Raw genomic sequence first — 23,250 nt, 5'->3', positions numbered from 1 at the left:
TGTGTACCTAGGATGTGTGTAGGTCTTAGAGAGCCAAGAATCCCCCTATTATTTAGTCTAATTGCATTACCTTAGTGGGACTTCATCCTGATCTCGAGCTGGACACCCCAGGATGGGTGGATGGACCTCTGCCAGCTGGAGCTGTAGAATGGCGCAGGTTGCAGCATCTCAGGTCAGAGTGTTGGCATGAAAGTCTTGGTCCCCTCTGGTTTGCTTGGGCAAAGAGAGGTATATTTATACCTGATAGATGCCTTGGAATGTTAGTATTGACGTAAAGTCGGTCAGAGGAAGACGTCAGGAATGAACCCTTAGGGAATAATGGTTCATGCATATTTAATGAGTTCTTGGTGAAATCAATAATCCTGTGCTAGGGAAAATCCCAAGAGCTTAAGGGTCTGTTTCTAAGAATTTGTTGTGACGAGTCACGTAGGTTAGTCACTGTTGGACATGGAGATGACGTATTTAGGATGGACCGTCTTCTGCACCCAGAGCACACTTCAGATAAGGGCAGACTCTGTTGCTCGTTATTGTGACGGGAGGGCTAATGTAGGTGAAAGGGCCTTAAGTGGGTGAAAGGGCCTGCCTGTCTTTGTGGCACAAAGTATTTGTGCCTCTGAAACGGCACACCTATGTTAGGGCCTCAATCCAGCACATAACAAGGAGGCAAAGCTGGAAGAAGGCCTGCCACTGGCTCATTTCATTCATACATTGAGTCATGGTGTTCATGTTAAAGGGAATTCAATGGCATATGAAGCCACCAAGGCAACAGTTCATACTGCTGCCATTGCTGCAATAACTTGCTCAAATAAGAGGATAGATGGAACAATCATGGTGGCAGTTAATGCCACATGTAATGGAACAGCCCTGCAGAAAGGTTTTCCACTCAAGTGCTCCTACAAGTCAGACACACAAAACATTCCATACACTCAGATTCCAGGAGTGGGGGATAGAGTAATACCAAACACTGATCGCAGTTTAGGACTGATACTAGCTGCACATGAGGGTCTGGGTTCTACTCATGCTGGAATTAGTGCTACAGTTTATTACTGAAGCACCGCTATTGGTTGCCACGTCTATCAAACCCGACCAAGGACTTTGTTCTCAAATGCGACATCTGCCAGCAGATGAAAGGCTCCACCGTAGCACGTCCAGCACAGACACCTCTATTGATCTCAGACAAGCCTTTGGATTGTGCTTATTTGGACCACTGTGGCCCCTTACAATCAGATGGGGCTTACAAGTATATCTTGGTGGCAGTGGATTCAGTCTCCAGATTTCTATGAGTTTGGCCACAGCGCTTGGCTGACGCTAAAACGGTTATAAAGGATTTGCGAGTCTTTATCAGAACATTCGCAAGTGGCACATTACATTCCGACCAGGGTTTGGTGTTTAGCTCTCGAGCTGTCAAAGGTTACAGATGTAAATTTTCACAGGAGCAGATAAACTGTCCTCAGTCCACTCCACCACTATAAGTGCCCCAAATGTTTTGGGCCTCCTAGAATAACAGGGTGGAAGGGGAAGTGGATAAGAGAGAGACAACCTCAATTGCAGATGGCTTTTTCCTACTGGTATCTCATCTTGCAGTGTTCAGGTATGGAAATATTCTGAAAAATAACAAAAAACATTACTTAATTCTTAACTCAACTTCTGTTTCTATTCTCATCTTAATCTACTTGTTAGTTGAACTTCTAAAGTTATTTACCTGCAATTTTTAGTGGGGATGCTACTCTCTCATGTATTGGTATTTAATTGAAGGTTTCTCATTAAATGTGTTTTACTTTCTTGCCTTCAATGTGGCTTTACTCTTTATTTGACTAAATGTGCAATGTCAATCCAGTTAAGTTGCTATATATATATATATATATTCACTGAAAAAACCATAGGTTATAGACCATATATAGTTAGGAATTAGCATTTAAAAAACCTTATTTTACTCACACAAAACCATTGAAATTCCATATATAGTTAGTTGCACTAACTATATATCGCGCACCCGCAATCCACTGCTGATCATGTCACATATTACATCATTCATGACATGGTCAGTGACATCACTGATGACATCTCAAATGACATCACTGATGACATCACTGATGACAACATCCAGTGACTGTATGTTTCTGTAAAGTTAAAATATGTCTTACATATTGAAGAATGAGTGGATGTATAAGTGTCTGGATGAAGGATTTAGTAGGTGCGTGACTGACTGTATGAGTGAGTGATTAAATGTGTCTCACTGAATGCATGGGTTAGTGACTAAACTGTCTTAATTTGTGCATCATTATGTCTGTTGTGATGTAAACTGCTGCATGTGTTGATCATTAGCTATACGAGAGGCTATATGTGTTATTAATTGGTTGCCCAAGTATTTCTATGGGAGATTGAGTTTGTGTGGGGGTGGCTGGAAGGTGTGTGACTCTATGCATAGATGTGTGAGCAGTTTATTCACTAGGTGTATGAGTTCAAGAGTGCATGTGGAAACAGCTACATGGGCAGTTGACTGTGTGCATGAGTGTATTGATGAGTGAATGGATATCTCAATGCTACATGTCATAGTAAGTACATATGTAAAACACAGTACATGTGAGAGTTGGCATATATAAATAACTGTGCATGAGAGCCACTGAATGAGTGAGTGGTTGTATCGATCATTGTGAACTTGTATCAGGGATTGTATAAGAGAGTAAATATGTGTTAGTATATGTTTCAATAAGTAAGGTGTGTTTAACTGTATAGTTGAAGAAATGGAGGTGAGATTGTTTCTTTGCATGACTGACTGGGTGTGTGAGTAACTCCATGGATGAGTGGCAGTGTGTGAGTGTCTGTATACACTGAGTGTATCTAAGGTTATATTAGAGTCTGAAGAGGTTTATCGTATTAGCACAAGAATGATGTCAAATGAGATGTCATCAGTGATGTCATCAGTGATGTCATTTGAGATGTCATCAGTGATGTCATCAGTGATGTCACTGACCATGTCATGAATGATGTAATATGTGACATGATCAGCAGTGGATTGCGGGTGCGCGATATATAGTTAGTGCAACTAACTATATATGGAATTTCAATGGTTTTGTGTGAGTAAAATAAGGTTTTTTAAATGCTAATTCCTAACTATATATGGTCTATAACCAATGGTTTTTTCAGTGAATTTCAATGGTTTTTTAATAGCAAATATCATAAGCTGTCGAATGTCAAGTACGTGGTAAGTAAAAACATTTTCGTGTTTATGCACACTGATCTGCTTTGAATGCTGCCCCCCACCCCTCATTTCTATTAGGAGTACTCTCTCTTTGCAGATAGTGAAGGGTAGTTAACGCAGGCCTTTGCCCCCGTTGTAATCCTTCGTGCCTGCTTCTCTCTCCATTTGATTGATTGTTCTCTTTGGTTCCTTCTCTATTTACAAACAAGCACAGAGTCGCAATACTCTGTTTAGTCTTTGCAGATAGCGAAAAATCGTGTAAAAAAACAAAAGGAATCGAGCAAAATCAGTAGGCCACTAATGGGATCTCTTTTTGACCTCCCTAAAATAGAAACATTAGGAACAACCTGTTGATAATACCAATGTGTATGTACATAAGCGGCGTTCATTTGTGTTCACAGTACCCCTTGTTGATTGTTTGAATCGAGCATTGAATTGTTCGAAGTTGGTTCTCTTAAGAATCTTCTCTGCCTGCAAACGAGGAAGAATAGGAATATTCTCTCTCCCCTTGCAGATAGTGAAGGGTAGGTAACGCAAACCTTTAACACGTCGTGCCTATTTCGTTCCTCATTGATTGATTGTTTCCCCAAACATTGACTGTTTGGGAATTGGTTCTTTTTGGAGGTATTCCCTGTTTGCAAATATACGTAGGAAAATCTTTGCAAATAGTGAAAGGGTACGTAATGCGGACCTTTCTCCCCCGTTGTAATCTGTCATGCCTATCTACTCCCCACTGATTGATGCACCTGTTTCACCCAGACCATTTACTAGAGATACGTCATCTGGCCCGACCAGAGAGCACCCCTAGTGAAAAGGACATATGCAATAATAACGAAGTGATCACTGTATCCTGTTAACAGAAACTTTAGCATGAAACAACCTGGAAAGAAAAGAATAGGAAAACGAAAATCAGTAGGCCACTGATGAACATGAACTTTTATTAAACAACGAACAAAGAAACGATAACATAACGTAATGATAAAACCTATTAATGTCCTAGAAACAAGAAAACGTTAAAATATGCCAGTGGTGAGAGACCAGAAAAACAGTAAGAGAAACCAAATCACCCCTCGCTGTCCCACCGCCTGCCACGCCAAAAAAATCGATAGACTAGGGAAAATGCAAGTCAGTAGAACATCCGCCCCCACTCTGGAAACTTCCAAGGTGGGGCAGGGTTGCGGCTACGCCCAGCCGGGAGCAGCCCATATAAGGCGGGTCCTGCTGCCACGCCTCGGCCAGGAGATCCTAACGTAGGGTGTAGCCGGAGGAGAGGCCGAGGCCAGCGGGACCCGGCCAGGGGATTGCCTTTACAACGCTGAAGAGTTGCAGGGGGGGGAATATCTCCTCGACCCTCCCCTCTCTCTCCCAGTCCGGCCGCGGTGGCCCTTGACAGTTTCAGGTAGTCCCGCCACATGCTCTTCCGGTCCGGCCACCAACGGTCGGGGGGCCGAGGCCGACGGGATCCGGCTGCAGCCGATAAACCAAGGAACCCGTTCATGGGGCCAGAGCCAGGGGCGTCCGGCCGACATCCACCGGAAGCCCGGCCCGAAGACGGACGGGACACTTCTTCTTTCTTGAATAATGGCTGCGACAACACTGGGGGGGGATGTCTTGCACATGCCTCCGACCCCCCCCCCCCCCCCCCCCTCGTCCTCATCGCCTGGTCCGGCCATAACAAATCTCAAGCGAGACGCCGTGGGGTGCACTGGGAGGGAGAGACGGTGCGAACAGGCCTCTCCCGCCTCCCCAGGTGGAGGCTTCCCAGCTGCACCCTCAGCGCTCCAGGCGCCCGGAAAAGGGTTCTTCCACTGTGGCCATGCTGCAACGTCTCGCCCGGCAGGGTGGAGCCCGTCCGCTCATTTGACCCCGCGATCGCCAGTAGCTACCGAACTCTCAAAATGGCGGTCGACCTGGCAAGAGCGGGCCCAGCATAAAGAAATGGCCCGGTCACTGGTTGACTCCACCACCGTAGTCCTCCACGACCTTGAAGATTCTAGAGGAGCCGCGGGAGTCTCCGACCCCCGATGGGGAATGACTGCCATGATCGCCCGTGGAGTGACGAAACTGTATCCGCGGGACGTCGGCGCTCCCATGCTGGCGCCAGCCTCACTTTGAATTACTAGAATCCTGCAGACCTCAGTTCCGGTGAAAGCACAGTGTGACCCGGTAGGAAAAATTGTTGCACCCCCTCCCCTTTTTGACTGATAGTTCAAACCACCGATCCTTTCCTTTGCCCTTTTAACGGAACTTTGGACTGCCTCCCCCTCTTTTACATTTTCTAGAGAAAACAAAACATTAACCACTACATTAGCATAGCAGTTGACACCAGAACTGTTTTCAAATTGAAAACCAACAACATCTTCAACAGAATCCTTTTTGTTCCTGCTGTGACCCTGCTACAGCACAGGCATTGTCCCCAGCAGTAATTCTGCAATGCCGGTAAGAATAGCTGTGGTGCCTCCTGGACTCACTCACCCCCGCGGCGCCCCACGCCGTTATTTGCTGGGCGGCAACTTACTAGACATCACTTTCGTGCCATCTAGATTTCAGCGCGTTCTGCTGCCTTGGAACTATTCGCACAACAGACTGCTACTGACGACCCACCCCCAGGCAACATCTTCTGAATTTTCATAATTTGAAAGAACTAGTAACATGTCCTCATCAGGAATTCAAAAGAAATTGCCACGGTCTCTTCGTTGTTTAAATGTTTTTACTGTTTTTGTTTTGTTGTATATATTTATATGTTATTAAAGTTTTATATTCCTACTACTTTGTTGGAGTGCTATATATTTTTAATGTGACACATAATTGTAAAAACTTTGATGTACAAAGAGTCATTCCTGGAATCTTCCGCTTCAGGCTCGGTCCCCTCCCCAATCACAATACAGGATGGTTTTCAGATAGTAGGAACACGTGTGGTGTGACGGATCTCATCGGGTGTGGGCCTTGATCTACTATAACTCCTTTGAAGAGGGGTGATTCTTTACAGCTGGAGCCATAAACTACATCTGCAGGGCTAGCTGATAGCCTGGACAATCGGACACAGAGGAAGAGGAGTGTCAGAGGGTGCGGTAGTGAATAGGGCGAAAGGGAGGTGTCGGGCGGGCACAGAGTGTGATTCTCAGGGAAGAGCAGCGCAGATGGGGGGAGGTTTATTGCCCATGCATAAGACAGAGAGCGGGGGTGACCAGTGCCTGGGGAAGATGCTTGCGAGGGTGGGGAGCCATGCTACGAATCGACAGCGTGCAGAGAGTGGGTCTGGTCAAGGCATCTAAAATGGCTGCCGTGCACGACAAAAGTGTGGCATTTCAAAAAAGGCAAGATGGCGCAAACAATGTTTTTCAACACTTCCTCATTTCCTTCGAATCGAACGTTAACAGACGTTGGTGCATATTACCAAAGTTAAGCGATATTTATCGCTAACGATGCTTACCAACGAATTTTTTACCGCTAAGCATCGTCAGAAATTATCGAAGATAAACCTTGCTATTATCAAGGTTTATCGCAAATGCGATAATAAACGGCCACAATGCATGAATATCGCTAATAAGTCAGCGATATTCATGCATTACCGAGCTAATGCTCTTAGCCATGTTATCCACCTCCCATTGGATAACATGGCTAAGAACTGCTCAGGGCAGGTGTTACTTTTTGGAGATATTCGCGCTTAGCGCGAATATCTCCAAAAGTTGGTAATAGGAGATAGATATCTTGCATGTTGTAATGCAAATTATTGTGGTATATGGAACTCATACCATAATCTCTCAGGAAAGCAGAAACTGATCCTTTTGGGACCGCCTGAAAAGGCCTAGGGGGTGAGGGGTACTCTACTTTGCCCCCTTTTCACGTTCCGAACTATTTTATTTTACTCTCTTCTGTAATTACACAAAATAGCAGCGATAAGATGCATCGGAGACACACAGTGAGAGAAAGGAGGCCGGAGATGAAGAAGAGATGTCAAATACACATTGGAGATAATATAGTGGCAGAAGGGAAGTAAATATGAGTAAACTTACCATGTAACATAAAAATGTTGCACTCTATACTATAAGTCTCATTTTATACTACAATCACTTCGCTACAACCTCATAAATTAAAAATAAAAATGAATAATGTCTCAAACAATTTTTGATTTCTAAATATAAATTTATTCTTCAGAATTTTCTAAATTTGAAAGAACTAGTAACATGTCCTCATCAGCAATTTCCTCATGAAAAGTCTGCAATGATGATTCTTGTAACTCTATGGTCTCCAAACATTCGATAAATTCGCCATCAACAGATTGATCAAAAAAATCATTCAAGTCATCTCCTCCTTGTGACAATATTTCATTATTGGTGCTGTCAATTTCAATCAATGTAGTGGAATCATTCAAGTCATCTCCTCCTTGTGACAATATTTCATTATTGGTGCTGTCAATTTCAATCAATGTAGTGGAATCATTCAAGTCATCTCCTCGTGACAATATTTCATTATTGGTGCTCTCAATTTCAATCAATGTAGTGGAATCATGGAATCATTCAAGTCATCTCCTCCTTGTGACAATATTTCATTATTGGTGCTGTCCATTTCAATCAATCTAATGGAATCATACAAGTCATCTCCTCCTTGTGACAATATTTCATTATTGGTGCTCTCAATTCCAATCAATGTAGTGGAATCATTCAAGTCATCTCCTCCTTGTGACAATATTTCATTATTGGTGCTGTCCATTTCAATCAATCTAATGGAATCATACAAGTCATCTCCTCCTTGTGACAATATTTCATTATTGGTGCTCTCAATTTCAATCAATGTAGTGGACAATTCAAAAGAAATTGCCACGGTCTCTTCATTGTGAGCCATTTTATTTTGAAATTGCTTGCTGTAAATTGCAGAAAAAAATAATCACTTTCATTTATCGTTTTTAGTAATACATAATATAAAACTAACTTTATCAAGTATTTAGTATAACAGAAGGACTGCAAATAAATAACAGAAAACATTTTTCAAATTATCTTCAAGTGTACAACATAGTTCCCCTTACAAATTAACAACTCACCTTTTTAAAAGTAGGAGAAGTGTTAGTACTGTGTAAATCAAACACCAGAAATTCACCACCAAAAATTCCTCACAAATGTACCTCAGACAGTAGTATCACAAAATGGCTGTGGTTTCCTCTCATTTGACATATATACATAACCAATTAACTTTCATCACACACAAATACAAAACCAAAGTAACATTTTAATTGGTTCTAAATTTGAACACTTTCAAATGTGTTTTCCCCATGCAATTTTCCATAGGACATTTACATACGTCTACAGCCTGAATGGCTGAACGGAATTACACCAAACTTGGCAAAATGGTACATCAAACCTAAGAGGTCAGGAAGGATCTACTATGCCCCCTTATGGTCATTTCCCCCTTCGCTTTGGCCTCCTCTTGTCTCTCGATCCTACCGAGAGACAAGATGGCGGCCGCTACGGACTGTTTGGAATGTTGACAGACGCCGGAGAACCAATCAGCTTCGCAAAGCTCCGTAACGCGAAAACTACGCGAAGCGGAGCGCTGTTACAGATATATATCTTTTTTTGAACGTTAATTTCTCAAAATCCACTGGAGCACATATATTGAGACCTAGCAAAGGCACATCGGGCTACCAGTCCCTAATATTTTGCCAAGTTTCGTGCAAATCCATTCAGCCGTTCGATTATTGACATTTAGATACGTCTACAGCCTGAATGGCTGAACGGAATTACACCAAACTTGGCAAAATGGTACATCAAACCTAAGAGGTCAGGGAGGATCTACTATGCCCCCTTATCGTCATTTGCCCCTTCCCTTTCGCCTCCTCTTGTCTCTCGATCCTACCGAGAGACAAGATGGCGGCCGCTACGGACTGTTTGGAATGTTGACAGACGCCAGAGAACCAATCAGCTTCGCTTCACAAAGCTCCGTTGCGCGAAAAGTACGCGAACCGGAGCGCTGCCCGGTCCGCTGTTACAGATATATATCTTTTTTTAAACGTTAATTTCTCAAAATCCACTGGAGCACATATATTGAGACCTACAAAAGGCACATCGGGCTACCAGTCCCTACAATTTTGCCAAGTTTCGTGCAAATCCATTCAGCCGTTCGGGCTAAAAGTGAGGCCAACCGCCCTATGGAAAACTCAATGTTAAAAACAAGTTTTGGGACCCCCCTTTTTTCTCGACCCTCCCTGGACGAACCCCCCCCCCCCCCAATTTTCAGGGGCTGCTCAGAAACAAAATGTGCCATTTTCCTGAAAATTTCAGCCAATTCCGTCCACAAACGCCAAAGTTATTAGACATAGAATTTTCAAAAAACCCATAGAGAAAAAATCCTAACTATATATACCTACTGGCGACCGCCAGTAGGTAATATATATATATATATATATATATATATATATATATATATATATATATATATATATATATATATATATATATATATGTATTACCTACTGGCGGTCGCCAGTAGGTATATATAGTTAGGATTTTTTCCCTATGGGATTTTTGAAAATTCTATGTCTAATAACTTTGGCGTTTGTGGACAGAATTGGCTGAAATTTTCTGGAAAATGGAACATTTTGTTTCTGAGCAGCCCTTGGAAATTTGGGGGGGTTTCGTCAAGGGGGGGCCGAGAAAAAAGGGGGGTCCCAAAACGTGTTTTTAACATTGAGTTTTCCATAGGGCGGTTGGCCTCACTTTTAGCCCGAACGGCTGAATGGATTTCCATGAAACTTGGCAAAATTGTAGGGACTGGTAGCCCGATGTGCCTTTTCTAGGTCTCAATATATGTGCTCCAGTGGATTTTGAGAAATTAACGTTTAAAAAAAGATATATATCTGTAAGCGCGCTCTGGGCAGCGCTCCGGTCCGTGGACCTTAAGCGTACCGGAACTTCGCGTAGCTAAACTGATTGGCTCTCCGGTGTCTGTCAACATTCTAAACAGTCCGGAGCGGCCGCCATCTTGTCTCTCGGTAGGATTGAGAGACAAGAGGAGGCCAAAACAAAGGCGAAAATGACCATAAGGGGGCATACTAGATCCTCCCTGACCCCCTAGGTTTAATGTGGAGGTTTTAAAAGGGCCCCGCGGGGCAAAAAAAACAAAAAAAAAATTTATTTTTTTTTGCGTGGGGAGCGCCCGGTCCGCGAACCGGGAAGCGTTCTGGGCAGCGTACTGCAATGAAAAATGAATGATAGACTTTTCAAATGCTAATTGATTGTTGTTTTTTGTTGATTATTTTTTATTTTTTTTATTTTTTAAGCATTTTTTTTAATGTGATTGTGTTTCATAATTTATTAAACTTTCTAACATTTCATTGTCAGAAATTTCATAATTATCATGGAATATACATTGTAGTCTCTGAGGGTGTAAAATGTCCTCATTTGCAAGGAGGTTATCTACTGCTTGTACACATTGCAGTAGTTCATTGTCCCAAGTTTCATCGAAAAATTCAATGTCAATTTGATCAATTGTATCAATCAATTCTTGGCTGCTCTCTTGCAGGTCCATTTCAAAAGAAACTTGGTTTTCGCCTTCCATTTTGCCTGAAATTTGAATTAAAAAAATATATATTAGTAGAGATAGGGCAATGTTGGGAATAATTTTAGATAGGCATTTTTTATCAGTGAATTTATCTTTGGGCAGTGTATAGTATCAGAGTGGAAGTAGGAATATAAAAATGTGTATGTGATTTAACGTAAGTAAATTCATAATTATACAAGAGAAGCCTAACTCCATCCATAACTATAACAGAGAAGTCTCTCTAAATCTATAACTACTACAGAGGGATAGTATATATCTATCAGAAAAAGTTTACCATATTAACTTATAGTGCACAATATACTTCAGTTTTAAAAATAAAAACTTACCTTTAGAAAGAAGTTGAAGGAATTAGTGAAAATACTATTGAAATGTACAGCAAGAAGTAGTAGTCAAAATGGCTGTGTTTTCTTCTCTTCCTTTATATATATTCAGGTATATAACCAATGAAATGTCAGGTAAAAAAAATAGAAAATGAAAGTAACATTTTCATTGGTTGTCAATTCCAACACTTCAGATGTGTTTTGTGAAGTAATTTACCTCAGGGTATTTAGAGAGGTCTACAGGCTAAATGACTAAATGGAATTCCAATCAAATTTGTGAAAATGGTAGGGATTGGTATGTAGTATGAGCTAATCTATATTTGGTGAAATTGTCTCCAGTGGCTTTTCTGTGAACTACTTTCCCACCTTTTTTGATGGTGCGCTTCCCAGGGAGCGACCCGGTACGCGAACCGTTGAGCGCCCCGGTTCGCGAACCTTAAGCGTAACGGGAGTCCACCATTTTGTGTTTCGGTCGAATTAAGATACAAGATGGAGGGCAAATAATGTTCAGAATGGGTAGAAGGGGGCACGGTAGAGTTATCTTGACCCCCTAGGTTTTCTGAGGGTGGCTGAGGAGGATTATATGTGCGAAAAAAAAACATTTTAAAAAAAAAATTCGCGAGGTTAGCTCCCGGTTCGCGTACCGGGTAGCGCCCCAGGGAGCGTACTTTGTTGGAAATTAGTGAAAAATGTTAGAGTAAAATAATAATTGTGAGTGATCAGATGTAGGGTAGCTCTGAGAAGAGCTTTTGGGTTTATGGTACATTTAGGTACTTATAAGTAGGTACCAATGCACATTCTTAAATTCAGAGTGAAAACTCTGTTGCCCTCATCTGAGAAGTGAACTCCATCTCCTCTGTAGATATCTTGCATGTAGTAACGCAAGTTATTGTTGTACAGGGAGCCCATTCCATGGTCTCTCATGTAAGCTGAAACAGATTTGTTTACATGCTTCCTCGACTTCTCAATTTGTGGACAAAATTGGTTTGACCACCTCCATTTCTGTCTTTGGCATATATTTGAATATACCAAGGCAGTCTGAGGAAAAAGTGCCATCAATTGCTCAAAGGTGTCCTTTAAAAGCATTTCCAGACCTACACCAGTCAAAGTGCCCAAGTCATTACCTCCACAGTGCACAATTAACAGGTCAGGTTTGGGCAAATGCATAAAGGTTTTCACCAATGGTATCAATTGGTGACATTTTAATCCTCTGTGGCCAAACCACTTAATTTCCACATCTTGTAAATTGAGGTTAGGTAATTTCCTGTTTTCAACGTACCTTTGAGCCCAGTGAATATAACTATGTCCAACAATCCAGACAGAAAACATGGTGAGAGAAGGTTCTCCTGCAGTCAGATGAAGTGTGGCAATGAAATGGCAGTTGAAAAAATGAGAGTTTAAAATGAAAAAAACTGTGGAGTTTCTGTGTTCATGAAGCAGTAACAGTGATTGGTGGATTTTGATTGCTGAAAACAGAAAGTTAGGGTGCACGGATGTGTTCTTTGAAAGATGTATTTTGAATGGTCAATAAAAAATCATTAAATGAAAGAATGCACTGGATATGCAGGTGCACTGAGAGTTCAGAGTTCAATTGCAACAAAGTTGTGTGAACTTGCAAACACCAGAAATCTTCCAAGAGGTGGTTGCCATGCAGAAAAGACAGAAAGGGCAGAGGGGGGAAGGGTTTTCATTTGAAAAAAAGTGAGGGAAGAGTTTTGATTGGGTGACATGAGAAATATGTGTGAAGAATTACAGCATTTCTGTGCTTTTGATAGCTGCAGACTCTGGAGTGCATACCTTTTGCTCTGCTGAAGACAAATTGGTGTGTTTCTGAGACTGTTTTCAAACTCAAAGTATTTGCTAAGGTGAGAAAATATTTCTTTAATTTAGATAGAGAATAGTGAGCTTTAAGGAGAAAATTATGAATTATGTGGCGCAAATTGCTTGTAAATATGCTCCCACCTGTGCATGGAAAATTTAGATTTTGAATGTTTGTGTTACATAGCCATGTTAAAAGTGACCCAACCATGCAGGAAAGGCAATCAAAAAACGCTTTTATGTGTCTTAAGGACATTTTAAGTAATTTTCCCATGTGCAGTGTTTTGAAATTATGAATTGAAAATCGTTTTTGAGGTAAAGGAATTGTTTTTAAATTTATGACAAGGACATAATGGTGTATGCTTCTTTATAAGGCAATTGACTGTCCCTGATGTTATTTTTCCCATTTTAATGTAAGACTTTTCTCTGTGGCGCAAATTGCTTGTAAATATGCTCCCACCTGTGCATGGTAAATTTAAATTTTAAATGTTTGTGTTACATAGCCATGTTAAAAGTGACCCAACCATGCTGGAAAGGCAATCAAAAAACGCTTTCATGTGTCTTAATGACATTTTAAGTCATTTTCCCATGTGCAGTGTTTTGAAATTATGATTTGAAAATCGTTTTTGGGGTAAAGGAATTGTTTTTAAATTCATGACAAGGACATAATGGTGTATGCTTCTTTATAAGGCAATTGACTGTCCCTGATGTTATTTTTCTCATTTTAGTGTAAGACCTTTCTCTGTGGCGCAAATTGCTTGTAAATATGCTCCCACATGTGCATGGAAAATTTAGATTTTGAATGTTTGTGTTACATAGCCATGTTAAAAGTGACCCAACCATGCAGGAAAGGCAATCAAAAAACGCTTTTATGTGTCTTAAGGACATTTTAAGTAATTTTCCCATGTGTAGTGTTTTGAAATTATGATTTGAAAATCGTTTTTGAGGTAAAGGAATGTTGTTAAAATTTATGTGCGCCATATGCCCCCAAATTTCTTTTTCAGGGGTGCAGCAGGGTGTTATTGAGACACCCCTGCAGCTTTGGAAAAATTCCTAATTTGTGATGAGCACATTGTTAATCGCAAATTGCACCTTCATTTATATGAGCCTCCTAGCCCATGGAAATGAATGGGTAATTTGCAATTAGCAATTTTCTCATCGCAAATTTGGAATGGTAAAGAATCGCTATTTATTCCTTAAAATTCGCTTTTTTGGAAATGCAATATAGTTATATGATACATATGGCGGTTGATGTCTAACAAGATAAGAAGCTTAGGCATACATTTATGATGACTGGCGCAATGAAGTAGAAATCACTTACTTCATTGGTAGAGCTTTACATGTATTATCTCCTCTGTATTCTTCATCAAGCGTAACTTTAATCTGCAATCCTGAGTAGGCCTCACTTTAAACAAACCTCTGGATAGGCCACATCTTATTGTTATCCTGAATTACTCATTTAAAATGCTAGGGACAGATTTATGATAGGTGTATGCCTCTTTTGCGCCACTTAGAAAACATTGTCCATGGGGAAATGACTTAAAATGTCCTTAAGACACATGAATGTGTTTTTTTAAAACGTTTGCAATTTTTTTGGGTCACTTTTAACATGGCTATGTGACTCAAACAGTCAAAATCTAAATTCGCCATGCACAGGTGGGAGCATATTTACAAGGAATGTGCTCCATGGGGAAAGGTCTTATAATGTAATATGGGAAAAATGACATCAGAGACACTGAAATGCCTTATAGAGAAGCATACACCATTATGTCCTTGTCATAAATTTGCAAACCATTACTTTTCCCCAAAAACGATTTTCAAATCATAATTTGAAAACACTGCACATGTGGAAATGACTTAAAATGTCCTTAATTCAAAATGTGCGATTCCTTAAATGCAATGTATCAAACAAAAAATATGTAAAAAATGATATTAAGGATTTGGAAACTACCACCAACTTCTAGTTTGTGGTAATTTGCGAATTCTTTTCAAAAAGCATTTTTTTCCAAAAAACAAAAGGTCCCATATGACGCCAACACATGCCCTTAGGGCATGTATGTGTGCCATAAGCCCCCAAATTTCTTTTTCAGGGGTGCAGCAGGGTGTTCTTGAGACACCCCTGCACCCTTGGAAAAATTCCTAATTTGTGATGAGCAAATTGCTAATCGCAAAATAAACCTTCATTCCTATGAGCCTCCTAGCCCATGGAAATGAATGGGTAACTTGCAATTAGCAATTTGCTCATCGCAAATTAGGAATGGTAAAGAATCGCTATTTATTCCTTAAAATTCGCTATTTAGGAAATGCAAAATATTTTGATGATACATATGGCAGTTCATCTCTAACAAGATAAGAAGCTTAGGGATAGATTTATGATGACTGGTGCATCACCAGGGATGTGCCAGTCATCTTGCGCCGCTGTTCCGCCACCCATGGTGTGCTGCATTTACAATGCGGCGCAGCATGGGGCAAAAACGGCACAGATGCTTGACGCATCTGTGCCGTTAAGGTGGCGCATTGCTGGAGTTGTATCGCAAGTGCGATGCAGCTCCAGCAAGGCTCAGGGGTGCACCATCTCCACAATGTTGCGTCAAGACCTATGCCTGCTTCAAGCAGGCGCAGGGTTTTGACACAGGTTTCTCCTATCTGATTGTAAATGCGGCACACCATGGGTGGCAGAGCAGTGGTGCACGTTAACTGGTGCATGCCTGGGGATGTGCCATTTAACATAAATCTGCCCCTTTACATTTAAGTATGTGCAGGGGACACAGAGTCGGTGAGGCTTATCCAAGGTTAAGAACAGATGAGTCCTGTTCAGTGAAAAATTAGACATAGGCTTCACCTGCTCAGCATCGCTGGACATGGCTAAATAATAGCTGCAAAATGTTACTCTTGTTAAACAATTTTACTATTATAATCTGTGAGATTTGTCTCTTACTCTGCAACATCTCATTGTTGTTATCTTTCTTTAAAGATAAAGACAACCTCAACATGAGCGACAATCTGCAATCAGTTGATTTTGACCTCATCATTGAACTTGTAATTGAAACATCAGTGGATGTTGATCCATTGGATGATTTAAATCCTGAGGATGAAGAAGAGCGTGATGAGGATGCAGATTTGTCCGAATTATATGATATAGGATGGGAAGCTGACCTGCTTGAGCCTTTGGAAATATAAACATTTATTTTTAAAATTTATAATTAATAAAAAGTAAAAAGGTAAACCGTTTAATTTAAAAATAAAGACACCTTCAAAAGCAGGTTATGTGTAGTGTCTTCAATAAAATATTAAAATATGCTCATAAAATTAGATCAAATTCACATATAAAATAGCATAGGTAACATAAATATAAATGTCATTTCTTTTCTGGTATTTCTGTATTGTAAATTTGCCAACGACTAAAAAATCTTCTAATTAAAATGTCAAGTAGTGTGTTAAGTTTTTTATCACTGTTACTGATTTACTGTTTGGTAATAATGGTTAATAACATTATTTATTATATTTTTCCACAGATTCAACTGCAGATCATTTCAAGATTTCACCATGCCTACAATAGAAAGACAGAGAAAGGCTGCAAAACGTCAAAGACAGCAGGTGAAAAATAATACGCAGCAGTCCTCTAACAAAAAGATTTGTCAAGTCACGAAGAAAGCACCGGGTAAGAGCACAAAACACTTTATAAGAAATATGTGTAATAAAAAAAATATTACTACAGAAAATGTTTCAGTCCATAAAACGAGAAGGAAATCAAATGGAAAAGAAAGGCCAATGAAAAATGTTTCTGCTAGAGCAAGAGATAACTCTGTGCATGATAGTAGAAGGAAACAACAGTTTAGGGAGATTCGTAAACGAATGTTCCGGAACAGGATAATTGGCAATTTGTTAAAAAATATTAAGAAAGGTCAACATAAACTAGTTTTTTATAAGACAAAAAAAAAAGTTGAGAAAGTTATTGATCAGGCATTTGAAATTAAACGTAAGTTATTTATTTTGATAATCAATAGAATTAGGAAGCTAAACAAGGCAATTTTTGATTTCAAAAGAAATAGTAGATGGAAGAGAATAGTTAATCGTAGTAATTTTTGTGAAGTTTTTTCTGGAGAATGGATGCATAGTTCAAGCTGTGAGGCATTTTTTAATGAGGAGAGTTATTTCCAGGATAATGATTTGGTGCATGCAGTTGACACCAGTGGTCGTGCTTATGAAGTGAAAGATGGTTGTCCAGTTGAAAAAGAAAAACTTGTGACAACAGAGGCAGAAGAGGTGTTAGGTAATGAGGTTTTAGGAAGACGTGCTAAGGGTCCTGTGTACACCTGGAAGTGTAGTAGTATTTGCAGTGTGCGACAGGATTCCATCAATTTGCTTTGTGATTTTGTACGGTCATTTAATAAGAAATGTTTGAAGCAGAAAATGATGTTGTTGCAAGAATTAGATCCTTGCAGAGTAAGAGAAGTGACAGGTTTGCATGGACATTCACTGGCTTGTCTTTCCAGGAGAGTATGCCAGAGTGTTTTTCATCATTTCAGGATGCTAGCAGTGCATCATAACAAAGTGAGGAAATTAGTTAGAATGTTGTATTATGCTAAGAGTCCAGCAATTATGCTTAAACAATTATGCGCTGCTCTTTTGCATGGTTCTGAAATAGATGTGAAGAATATATGTGAAGAAATTGAGTTTTGTTACTTTGGAAGTAAAGAGGAGAATGTTGAAATTGAGCAAGAAGAAGAGGGTCTTGTGGAAGATAGTGTACAGGTTTCCAGTACAGATAATTTCCAGAGGGAAATTGCGACGTTTGAGGTGAAATCAAGTGAGAGGCCGAATTTCACTTGTGTGTGTTGTCGACGCACTTATTATAAGAATCAGACTAAGTTAGTGGATTTATATGCAAAAAGTGAAAGGGAAAATAATAGTGAATGGAAGGATTTTGCAACATATTTGATGGTAGAAAATTGTTTTGATTTGGGATTGGATCAACGTGTGTGTACTTATTGTTCTTGCAAATTAAATCAAAACCAGATGCCTGCTAGAGCAGTTCATAATAATCTGGAATTGGTTGAGATTCCTTCTGAATTGAAGGATTTAAATACTTATGAATCTATTTTGATTCAAAGTATCCATCCCTTTCAGGCTATTGTAAGAATGGAGCCAAAGACAGGGAAATTGCCTCCATCAGATTTACAGAGAGGATTAAAGGGAAGAGTTGTTTATTTGCCTCTAGATTTGAAGAAAAACATTAACACAATTGGAGTAGAAAAAGTGGAATAGGAACCTCTGGTTATCTTAGTTAATGGGGTTCCGACAAAGAATAAGAAAATATGGCAAGATTTAGTAGATGTTAGGAAAGTTAAAAAGGCAACATTGTATTTGAAAAAAAATAATAAATACTATAAGAATGTATATGTTGCAGAAGAGGAAGTAAGTGAGGAAGAGGATAGCGATTTGTGTGCTGGTCAAATTGAGAAAGTAGAACCCTCTACTAGTGAAGAAATATATGAACATTATAGTGTTCATCCTTTGCATTCCAAGGAAGTCATGGGGAATGCTATTGAGTTGTTTCAAATGAAACAAGCCAAAGGGAGTCCCATTAGTGTTTGGGAGGAAAGTTTGGAAGCTCGGTGTTTCCCACAGCTTTTTCCAACAGGTCAGGGAGGAAGATATGATGAGCGACCTCATCAAATTCCTGCTTCTGAATACCGGACTTTGCGATTGTATGCAGGAGATGCTAGGTTTCGACAATGCATTCCTTATTTGTTTCATCTCCTGTTTGAAAGCGATCTGTCTGGACTGTCATATGCAGTGAACCACATCTTGAAAAGTGGTATACACATGCAAAACATCTCGGCAAGTGACTTTATGGATAAAGTCAATGTCCAAGATAGTATTTTGGATTCTCACCTGATTAATCTCATGGCGTGTCAGCGTGGTACTAATGAGTACTGGTACCGTCGTCATGGTGATTTAAAATGTATGCTGAGGAACTTAGGTACTCCCACATGGTTCCTCACTCTGAGCTGTGCCGAGTATGGCTGGGAAGACTTACTTGAATTTCTACGAGAGGCGAATGCTAACGTAGATAACATCGAATTCAAGACACCCGGAGAACTGTGCTCTTTGGATCCAGTCAATGTATGTAGGTACTTCAATCATAGATTTGAAGCTATGATGTCTTTCATCATGAATAAGAAGAATCCACCTCTTGGAGAGGTGTTGGATTTCTTCTGGAGAAAAGAGTACCAAGCAAGAGGTGCTCCTCATATACATATGTTGCTGTGGATCAAGGATGCACCTAAATTTGGAACGGATCCAGAAGACTCAGTGATGAGTTTCATCCAACAGTATTCTACGTGTGCTGTTCCAAACGCAAAGGAGAAGAAAAACCTAAGAGAAAAAGTTCTGCGTTTCCAAAGCCATCGATGTGGAAAGTACTGCCGTCGTAAATTCCGAAACAAAGACAAGTTCTACACTAAATGTCGTTTCGGCTTTCCACGACCGGTGATTTCTAAAGGAAGAGTAAACAGTTTGATGTCTTCGCTGCGACACAATGTCATGAAGAAATCACCTAAAAACACTTACAATTTGAAGAGGAACGAAGAGTCCAAGTACATCAACGACTACAACCCGGTGATTTTGTCCATGTGGAATGCTAACATGGATATACAGTTTGTGGCTGATAACTGTATGGCTGTGGCTCGGTATGTGACGTCTTACATCACCAAAAAAGAGAAGACAGAATTGAAGGATATGTGGGAGGACATTTCCCATGAAAAGAGCCTCAGCAAGAAGTTGTACAGTTTCAGTCTGAAGATGTTGTCGCATCGAGAAATCGGAGCGTACGAATGTTCTGACCGGTTGTCTTCAGCAAGTCTCTATGCCAAGTCCAGGAGTATCGTTTGGGCGAGTCTTGGTCTTGCAGCAACGCGTAATCGAGTTCTCAAACCTGTGCGGGAAATTGAGTATTTGGCGGAAAAGGAGCCAAACAGTACCAACATTTTGAAGACAAACATGTTGGATACATATTATCCAAATCGAAGCAGTCACCTCGAGAATGTTTGTCTGTATGAGGTTCTGCAAAATTACATATTCAAGAGGAACATCAAAGAAGATACTGAGAAAGGAGTGTATGCTGTAATAGGAAGTGAGGGATGTCTGGTCAAGCAAAGAAAATGCCACTTGGTAAACCATCGAAAATTGAGTGGTGAATCTCCTGAAAAAAAGGAGTTTTTCTATTTAGCACTTTTGCAACTTTTCAAGCCTTGGCGTGCAGAAGAGGAACTGCTTGGAGATTTCCTCTGTTACGAAGACTCTTTCAATGCCGCCAAGGAGACCATAGAATGTCCTGCTTTTCCCAAATATGTAGAAATGTTGAATGCGGAAATTGAGCAGGAAGCAACGATTGCAGCCGAGATTGCCAGAGACAGTTCTCAGGACAGTCAGAGTTCTGCTTCATTGAGTCAGGATCCACTAGGAGGACCTGTTATTGAAAATGAAGCTGCCACTGCTATGAATGAAGTGGAAAGAGCCATGGCACATGCTCAGGAGGATGCGGTTAACTTAGAAGAGTTGGAAAGACAACTCAACGTTGAGCAGAGGAAAATATATGACGAAGTTACCATGCAAATTGATCATGGATTAAGTCATGACAAGAAAGAGTGCTCATGTACGTCGTTGAAGCCTGTCCGACTGTACGTGAGTGGAGAAGCGGGAACTGGAAAAAGTTTCCTCATTAAAGCAATTTCATGCTATTTGCAGGAAAGGACAGAGTCATCGCTGTCTTGTGTTGTCACCGCTCCAACTGGACTGGCAGCACATAACATTAAAGGGATTACTTTACATCGTTTACTGATGCTGCCAGTGGAGCATGACAACAAATTACAATATCACAAGCTATCTGGAGATGCTTGTTTTGAAGTTTCAAGAATCTTGAGGAAAATGAAACTTCTTATCATTGACGAAGTAAGCATGGTTTCCAATGTCATGCTTGCGTTTGTGCATTTGAGGATGCAAGAAGTTCTCAAAACAGAGTATGATGTGTTATTTGGTGGCAAACACATCATTGTTTTCGGAGATCTTCTGCAGCTGACACCAGTGAAAGGGCAACCTGTGTTCAAAATGCTCACGCATGAAGATACCAGGAAGTGCCTAGGCAGCATTGGCAACGTCAATATATGGTTAAACTTCAATTATGCTGAACTGCATGAAAATATGCGTCAGGCGAAGGATGAAGTTTACAAGACTATTCTACAAGATGTTAGAATTGGAAAAGTGACCGAGCATGGGAAAGAAGCTTTACATGCACGATTACTGTCAAATTTATATCCAGAACAAGATGTTGTGCCTGAGAATATTTTTCAGAAAATTACTGAGAAGAAATCTGGAATATGTTTGATGCCAACTCTTGCAGAATGTGCCAAATTTAACAACAAAATGTTGCATTTAGAAAAGCAAGAGATTGTGAAACTGGAAGCTATTGATAGAGTAGAGCATATGGGATCAACAATTATTTTGTCTGAGAATCTGAAAACAAAATTGGATTCATTAGAGAAGAGTATATCTAAAACTGCAGGTTTTGAAAAGACTCTGAATGTGTGCTTGAACTGCCGTATAATTTTAAGAAGGAATTTACATGTTGAAAGAGGTCTGGTAAATGGATCAATGGGTAATGTTGTTGATTTTGTGAAATACAGAAATAGAGATGGAATTGAATTTTTAAAAATTAAATTTGATGGCATTGAGGAAGTACAGCTAATTGCTCGTTGTTCTGCTAGATTTTTGCTTGTAAAAGACTTATATGTTCGCCGTAAGCAGTTTCCTGTTTGCTTGGCATATGCGGTGACAATTCATAAATCGCAAGGTTTAAGTGTAGACAGTGCATTGGTGAATATTGGCAGTTCTGTGTTCAAGGAGGGTATGGCATATGTGGCATTGTCACGAGTTAGAACTTTATCGGGATTGTACTTGATTGAGTGTGATGTCACAAACATTTGTGCGGATCTAGATTGTGTTAAGGAATACAATAGGTTAAGAAGAGAGTATGCGCCACATTTGCCTCAGTATCCTTTGTTTGAGAAACGTGTGGTAGGCCGGAAACGAAGAAATGAGAACAATACTGGGGAGGTTGTAGCAAAAAGACAAAAAGTCAATGAACCTAAAATTACAAGCAGAAACAAAAAGGATTCTGTTGAAGATGTTGTTGGTTTTCAGTTTGAAAACAGTTCTGGTGTCAACTGCTATGCTAATGTAGTGGTTAATGTTTTATTTTCTCTAAAAAATGTAAAAGAAGAGATTGTGGTCCATTCTGATCAAAGATTTTGCAGTTTGTTAAATTCTGTGTTAGAGAAATGTACCACTGATAGAAGAAACATAGAAAGTGTGTCTGAAATTCGAAATCTGTTAGACAGATGTTCAGGCCAAACACAATTCTCTCAAAATATTCAGCAAGATTGTCAGGAGTTTTTAATGTATATGCTTGATGTATTACATGCTGAAGGTGTAGATGTAGATCAGCTGTTTGGGCTTTCTTATCAATGGCAGCATGACTGCGAGAACTGTATGGTATCAAGTACTACTAGTGTAGACTCAGAAAGATTTATATATTTAACTTTGCCAGACAGTAAATCAGTCTCCTTTAATAAGCTAGTAAAAGCAGCTGATCACAACATGGAGTGTAGCCAATGTAAATCTGAAATGATGTCCACATTATTTATACGAACATATGGCCAGTATGTCATTTTAATGTTCCAACGATGTAGGCCTGATGGAACAAAATTGACAACTTTAATTAAAAATTTTGTAGCTTCGCAGTTGTCAATATCAGGAAGGACTTTTGTAACTGCAGCAATTATATATCATGACGGCCCTTCAATAACATCAGGACATTACACAGCTTATTTAAAGTCTAGAAATGGCTGGTCATTCTGCAATGATTCTGTTTTAATTTTCCCAAAAAAATTGCCGTATGACCTTAAAAACTCTTACCTGGTGTGTTTAAAACCAAAATTTTAGGGAAATAATCTCGGGATGTGCTCTGTGGAATTTCAAGAAGTTCTAATGGCTCCTACACAATTTGGCCTTGAGGATAAGTGTAGTTCAGAGACATAACTTCTAACCATAGGACTGGACATTATGGAGAAATACGTGCACTTTGAATGAGTTCAGAAAAACTGTATCTTTTTATAAACTAATTGAAGCAGCCAATCAAAACATGGAGTAGAGGGAATGTAAGTCTGCAATGCTGTCTACTGTTTTACATTGCTTTGTGATTAAAAGTGATGTAGAGAATTAAATAATTGTAGTAGTCATAGAGGTAGTGTAAGTCTGCTTGTATCAGTGTCATAGGAAAAGTAGAACATG

The 23,250-nt window shown here is 39.9% G+C and overlaps 1 long non-coding RNA gene across 1 annotated transcript in view; it reads right to left on the bottom strand.

Moving 5' to 3' along the window:
• Positions 1-1,588: 1,588 nt before the first annotated feature.
• Positions 1,589-23,250, bottom strand: part of LOC144792958 (uncharacterized) — a 251,239-nt gene continuing 229,577 nt past the window's right edge. Inside the window, exon 4 of the long non-coding RNA XR_013602643.1 lies at positions 1,589-1,604. This is a non-coding gene — a long non-coding RNA (uncharacterized LOC144792958). The remainder of the gene's footprint in view (positions 1,605-23,250) is intronic.

The sequence above is a fragment of the Lissotriton helveticus genome, chromosome 11 (genome assembly GCF_964261635.1).
Source record: "Lissotriton helveticus chromosome 11, aLisHel1.1, whole genome shotgun sequence".
In the NCBI taxonomy this organism is placed as follows: Eukaryota; Metazoa; Chordata; class Amphibia; order Caudata; family Salamandridae; genus Lissotriton; species Lissotriton helveticus.
Note: the sequence above shows the minus strand (reverse complement) of the source record. Positions and strands in the feature narration are given on the sequence as shown.